At 32.3% G+C, this 6,997-nt stretch overlaps 1 protein-coding gene across 2 annotated transcripts in view; it reads right to left on the reverse strand.

The window, feature by feature from the left end:
• Positions 1–6,201, reverse strand: part of IRSp53 (Insulin receptor substrate 53 kDa) — a 175,313-nt gene extending 169,112 nt beyond the window's left edge. For both annotated transcript variants that reach the window (XM_085198796.1, XM_085198794.1), the window contains exon 1: positions 5,847–6,201. The gene's annotated coding sequence lies outside the window, so the exon portion shown is untranslated. The remainder of the gene's footprint in view (positions 1–5,846) is intronic.
• Positions 6,202–6,997: the final 796 nt, after the last annotated feature.

The raw sequence follows: 6,997 nt of genomic DNA on the forward strand, positions 1-6,997 counted from the left end.
GCCGAATTCTGGAGGCACTGCGTTCTGAGTGGCGTAACTCAACGCTGCGGGTGTTAGTTACCAGCGAGCGAAAATATTAAATTTTTCATTTCCTTGAATGAGAAACGAACCCACAACCTGTCGTATTTACAATCCCATGCCTTGCCAAAAAAACTATGTTATAATTTTTAAGTAAAACATTAATTTGTAATTCTCATTAGCGACCCAAATCATATTCGACCAAAAACTACTATCCGCATCGCCCGAAGGCTAATTACTGCATTTCAAAATATCAACTTAATTCATTTGAGTATTGATTAAAGTGAGATTAATATAATAGATAATCTTAATTAACAAATCCGTTTAAATTACTTTATTATAAATTTAAAACATGTGTCGGTAATACCTTCATGTTATATTTATAAACGTACCCAAGTTATATTAATATTTAAAAAAAAGTCATAATTATTTGCATTTACCCGCTTTGGGAGGACAAAGCGCGGCGTTGAGTTTCGCTTTTTCAACAAACAATATCTAGATTTCCGGCAGAATACGGAAAGAGTGTCTTGACACTAGCTGTTCCCTGTTTACCCTGCTATGCAGAATAAAATGAGAGAAAATTATTAATTATCACAATTAATAGTATAGTATAGTTTTGACAAGTGAGAAAAGATCTTTAAAAAGATATACGAAGATGAAAGAACGTTTACAATAGGTTTATTACTAAATTCACTTTTATTCTCAAGTTATTTTAAATAACAATGCATTTGAAGGTCAATTATAGTCTGTGAATTCCCGTAACGGTACACGACGCTTCATAACGGATCTCTTTCTTTCAATAACGTAGTTCACGCAGGCGAAGCCGCGGGCGGGCCGCTAGTATTACATATATCTACTGAAAATTAGTATTACCATATAATACCATCATACTTTACATAGTTGTTGTTTGATTATTATGCCTGAATTAAACAAAGGTATTTGAAAAACATTTTTGGTCAACATACGTAAGGTATTACCTTTATACCATACATTTCCTGGAATCTGGTAAATAATTAATATAGCTATATTATTTATAACTAATATCTTTATAAAATATATGTACTAAATATAATTTTACTAAAACTAAAAATGCATTTCGTTGAATTTAAAAACTGTAACGCTGATGTAATTTAAAGAAGTGCAACCGCAATCTTGTCCGCGCGCTTCGTTACTAGAAAATACTACAAATTACGAGAATCTCGTTGATTTTAATTTTTATATTTTTTAAAAAATATTTGAAATATTATTTATATTACGTACTATTTATATTATTAAAATTTAAATCAAAGTCCATATTTTACAAATATTTTAAATTTTGAATCTTGACTTCAAAAATCACCTCTAGCTTAGTTCAAATATTGTGAATAAAGTTAAACAGGAAAATGCTTTTAATTATATTAGCAAGTCCATATTTCTGCGAGATTGCTACCCACTGCAAGGGCTCTTATTAACAGATAACGAAGAAAAGTGGATACCATTTTTCGCGTATTAGCCACCCCAAGACGTCTCCTCGAGATGATGTACAGTTTATTTTTGGATAAGCAATAGCTCACAGTCAGCAATCAATTATAATGGTGAACGTTGTATGAAGTATGTGTGATTTTGATATTCGCAATTTTTTTTTATTATAATCATCTACTTCTTTGCTTAAAAGATATTTTTTGAAATTAAGTTTATAGAACTGACACAGGGTGAAACTACAAAAATGACTGCTACTTCATGGCCACGAGAACCTCCAAAAAAAAACTCATTATATTAGATTTCTAATAATATTTATAATTAAATATATGACATTAGATACTCCAAATAAAACTATAATACTGGCAACATTACATACAAAATCTAATTTAATATTTCTATTAAACCTGCCGTTTTGATGCTAGGTTTAACTCCGACAGGAAATGTATTTTGGATGGCACGCTCACGCTCGCGCTACCTTTACATACGGACTTTGAATTAGCTGCAAGTTCCATTATAACTTTAGTAGATTGTATAAAAATTGTTTTAATTTTCTGTATATTTCTTTATATGGATATTAAAATTTTATTGCAAAAATGCTTGCAATGCAATATTTAATATACAGATTTATATAATAAAAAAACAAGTTATTGACCAGTCTCTAAAATATAAAATTAAATACGAATAATATAATATTGCAAACTGATAAACAAATCTTAGTGGTACCACTGTATACTTTAATTCAAGTACTGTATACTTTAAAAATGATTTTTTATTAATTAAAGATGTTTATTATTATTTATATAACCACCATTTTTCAAATAAATATTGCATTATTTATATAAGTTAATAAATAATATAATTTATTATTACAAGGTGAAAACGTGACTGAATTTCGATTGTAGAATTGTAAAAATTATTACGTTATACATAAATTATTGTATTGTGTAAATTTACTTTTTGCATATTAATAGATGAAATGTCTTTGCAAGTTTCATTGTTTGTTATTAGAATTACAATATAATTAATTTAATATTTTTTGCGCCTAGTGCTAAGATACTCCGTTCCCATTAAAACACTTTCGTTCCCCATTTTCCGCGAAATTCTCAGGAGCAATTCCGCAGAGGCTTTACGTGCTAAGTGTTAACTTACACAGCGCCTTACATCGACACCAAAGAGAAGAAATTTAATATGAAATATTTCGTTTCCTCGAATGGGAATCGAACTCACAACCTGTTACGTTTACAGTCACGCCCTTGAGCCTCTGCGCCACGACTAGTCATTTCAAAATAGTTATTTAAACGTTTTTAATATTAATTTAACCTATTTAATACTGTTTTAATATCATGATAACATAATAAGTAACAGCTTTTAAGCAATATTTTCGTCATGCCCATCTTACTATGCTTTTTGTATGTGCAAGCTAAATATTCTCATACAGCAATAACTTGATGAGCGGACCGTGAAGAGTTTCTTAATAAAATATAGTTAATTGTTAGCATAAAAGACTTTCAATTGCAAAACGGTATATGCTTTGGATATAACGTGTTAGGTGAAGCTAGGTGATTACTGAGGCAATCGTTTTGAAATAAGATAATAATAGTAGGCAAGCTCTACCTGAAATCACTATGAAGTAAATTGGAAAGTTTAAAAATAAAAAATATAACTGTTAAACAACTAAGAATGACCTTTGTGGTTTTGTTTATTTCATTAAATATTATGCAATTTTGTAAAAGCCTTTTTTTTGGCTTCACGCTGTATCCCGCACACAGCAGGGTAGACAGAGGGAACCTGGGATCGTAGACATTGTTCCCATTAAGACACTTTCGTTTCCGACTTTCTGAGGAATTGTGAAATTTGTGCCCCTGCGCCACGAATTACCTTTGAACATTTTTTAAAAATACTAAACTCAACTAAGTAGGTACTATAAGAATATTTAATATACTCATAAAGACAAAAAAAATGCTTTTTTAATCTGTTACGTGAACAAAATAAATTCGTAAAAGTGTCTATTAAAAGTGGTGGTCCAGCAAAAGTGCTTTCGTCTATTTCTTATAGACGAAAAACAATAAAGGTTCCTAAGTATTACTTTCAACATTTTGTTTTCTTAGATAACATTGTGTTAGGCCAAATGAATGGTATAAAAGAAGCTAGCTTAAGACGTTCAATCCACATCATTAATCTCTCTCGACTCTCCTTTTTCCGCTCTTTCTGGTAAAGTCTTCAAGTCGTTTCACGAAAAATCTGTACCAGATTACGTCAACTGTATTTTATTAAATATTTCCTTTTATAATATTTTATTTCGCGTTTGTATTGCTATTTTGGTTTTAAAAGAGCCAATTTTAGTTGTCGTTCGTATTGACGAACGTATAAATGTAAAATGACAACCGTTTATCTGATCAGAATTTTTATTTGTTTTTGAGGACGATACTGTCCATTATTTACTTTTAAAAGATTTTTAACCACCTAAAATGGATATTATCTGAGTTTTTGAAATATTTCGTATAAATATTCGGAGTAACCCAATTGTATTGGAAAAGCATAAGCGTGAGCACAAACGCGACAGGCTGTCGGTTCGATTCCCCTTAAATATTTCATTCCCAATTAAATATTTATTATAACTCGCTCTCTTACTGTGGTAACGAAGCATAACGCGGCGTTGAGTCCCGCCACTCAACACACAATGCCTCCAGTTCGGTGGAAAGTGTCTTAACACTAAGTTCCCAGGTTCCCTCTACCTCGCACATGCGGGATACAGTGTGATGTAAAAAAGATATTGTATAAACATTTTTTTTTCACAAAGGATTTTTAATTAAAAATCCTTGTTAAATTTAAAACACAAAGTGCGATTAATCGAATATTAAATACGAAAAAACATAATCAAAATAAACTTTATTTCCAGACATCAAATGTAATTGACGAATAATTTGAACTATTGATATCTATACCTCATTACAGATTACAATAACCGACATGTACGAAGAGTAGTAATAAGCAAAAAATTTCAACCATGTTCTTGACCATCAAATGAGACCAATCGAAATAAATAAAAAAGAGTTCCAAATAAATAAAAACAAAACATTCTTCTTATGAAATACGCCGCAATGAAACCGGTTTAATTGAAATTTACAACATGGAATGCGAAGTAGGTATTTATCAACATGAGAATAAATCAATTGTAATTAAAAACAATATGTTCAATATTCCTAGGTTTGTATTTATAAATCTCTCTCAAGCTTGAGACCGATCTAGAGATGCTGTTTACATTCATAGATATCGAATTTATTAATTAAAATAGGCATCTCAAGAGCGATCTCAGAGTTAAGAGCTGTTTATAAATACGGGCCTCAGTTCGTTTATTAGCCTATACGACTATAGATAAATAAAAATAAAAATCATATTAAAATAAAGTCTTCTAATAACAAATACCGTCTACTAAGGTAATTCTAGTCCTATTAGTTTACATATTTCTATATAAAGTTTAATTGATTAAATTACCGTCTACTGTAGATGATGTTCTGCGTGAAGAATGAGACTGGTCCCAACCCACTGTATATTCGATTAGCATAATTTTACAAGGCCCTTTATCATGTTAAAGCTATACGTGCTAGCTAAATAAACACCATTATTTCTAAGTAGACTAAATAAATAGATAATAGAATACTATTTACTATGAATGAAATTGATTATTCTGCTATATTTTTGAACCATGTGAAAATTTAATATATTTCATAATTTTGAAAACATAAATACATATATGTAAAAATATTTTTTTAAGCATTTTAATTTAACTCTTAAATACTAGTTTGTATAAAATTGTTAATAAATATACAACCAAGTAATTTATTTTACTTTTACAGTTTAGTGAGATATAAAGATATCTAATTCTCAAATATAAACTGCTTTTAAAAATATCATAACTTGAATCCGTTTTTTAATCCACAGAATCGATTATATTTGCTGTAATCTGTAAATGGCAGAAAAAATTGAGTTAACTGCTTCCGTTACTATAAATACTTACGTAATTAACTTCGGTTTCAAAATTTGTACTATTTTTATGCTACAACGATCTACTGCTATATAAAGTACAACCTTAGTAGAACATTTATTTTCGATCTTTGACTTCAAAAGGAATAAACATTTAAGAAATAAAAAAGTACATAGGCTAATTTACGCTTAAAAATATTTTTTAGCTGTAAATCCTAGTAAACGCAATAAAAAACGGAGCCTAATGATATTTCGCTTTTACATTTTCCTCATGAATACTTTAACCGAGCCTCCCTTCCCCAGTACAACCAAGACATAAGCAATTTGTATTCATTACTTTTTATATCAATGTTGTCATACTTTTTTCATGCAGAACTACTTACCATATAAGGAAATAAAACAGCTTCAACGAGCGTCAATAATCAAAACGCAGTTTTTATTGCAAAACTGTGCCGATATCGAGACCAGTCCGAAATAATTTCACTTTTCAACTAGATCGTCCCACTTAGTCACTCAATTTACCTCCCAAAGTACTGGTAAATCCTTACACAACTCTTATCACGTCGCAACGGTTCAGTTTCACTTTCAACGGTTATCGTAATCTGTCACGAATCGGAAATGGGTACCTCTTAAATTTCCGAGCGCGATTTTCGTAAAAGTTCACCCAAAGCGAATCAGTACGGTGCAGGAGCAAAAGTTCCCCGCCGGTAGCACGCCGCCCGACCGCCGAACAGCGACTGCTATAACGACAGTATTTGCGGGCGAACCCGCGGTCCTGAGTATAGCTGGCGGCGTAAGCTCGCCTCTCTCTCGTCGCCCGGTCTACGCACCGAGCGTGTCTCTATCGTATCCCGCTTAACCCGTAATCGACTCTCCCGTACTAGAAACAAGATATAGTTTGTATCGCGCTCCACCCCCAAACTCGCCTCGTTCACATCGCGTAACGAGTTTACGGTACGTAAATCGTAGTAGATTTGTTTTTCAGCCCCACCACTGTAATCTCGGTCTTGGCACCGAGCCTCAGAGCGCTTTTTCAAGAGTCGTGGATCGTTAAATAAAGCCTTCTTTTTGCTGCACCGGCACCCGGTAACCTATGTAAGGAACTCGAAATAACCGCTACGGACAAGATGCCAACTTTCTAAACTAAACCTATAAGAGCGGACTATCGGGATGGTGAATTACGTTATTTTTATTGGAAGTCACAATAGTTGGAACAATGATGATAAAGAATTTAGAAAATTGGTCATTCTACGGCGACGTGCTGTAATTTCATGTTTTTGCATGGCGCGGTCGTCGTCTGTAATGGTTATTACGGCCGCGGTTATGCCTTCGGTGTCAATTATCAGCCTGCGGTCGAAGCCCCACAACAGCGCGTAAATTGGATACCGAACGCTCGACCAGATAATTCCGAGCGAAGGCTGTACGTTATTATGTAAGAAACCTTAAGTTAAGCTCCTTACATTTTTCAGTGTAGGTTTTGATATAGGTCAAATATATTTTTCGTATGAGACACGGGAGAACACTTGCAATGAAA

This window comes from Heliconius melpomene, chromosome 15 (genome assembly GCF_056956725.1).
Source record: "Heliconius melpomene rosina isolate 202511_hmr_F chromosome 15, ASM5695672v1, whole genome shotgun sequence".
Classification (NCBI taxonomy): domain Eukaryota; kingdom Metazoa; phylum Arthropoda; class Insecta; order Lepidoptera; family Nymphalidae; genus Heliconius; species Heliconius melpomene.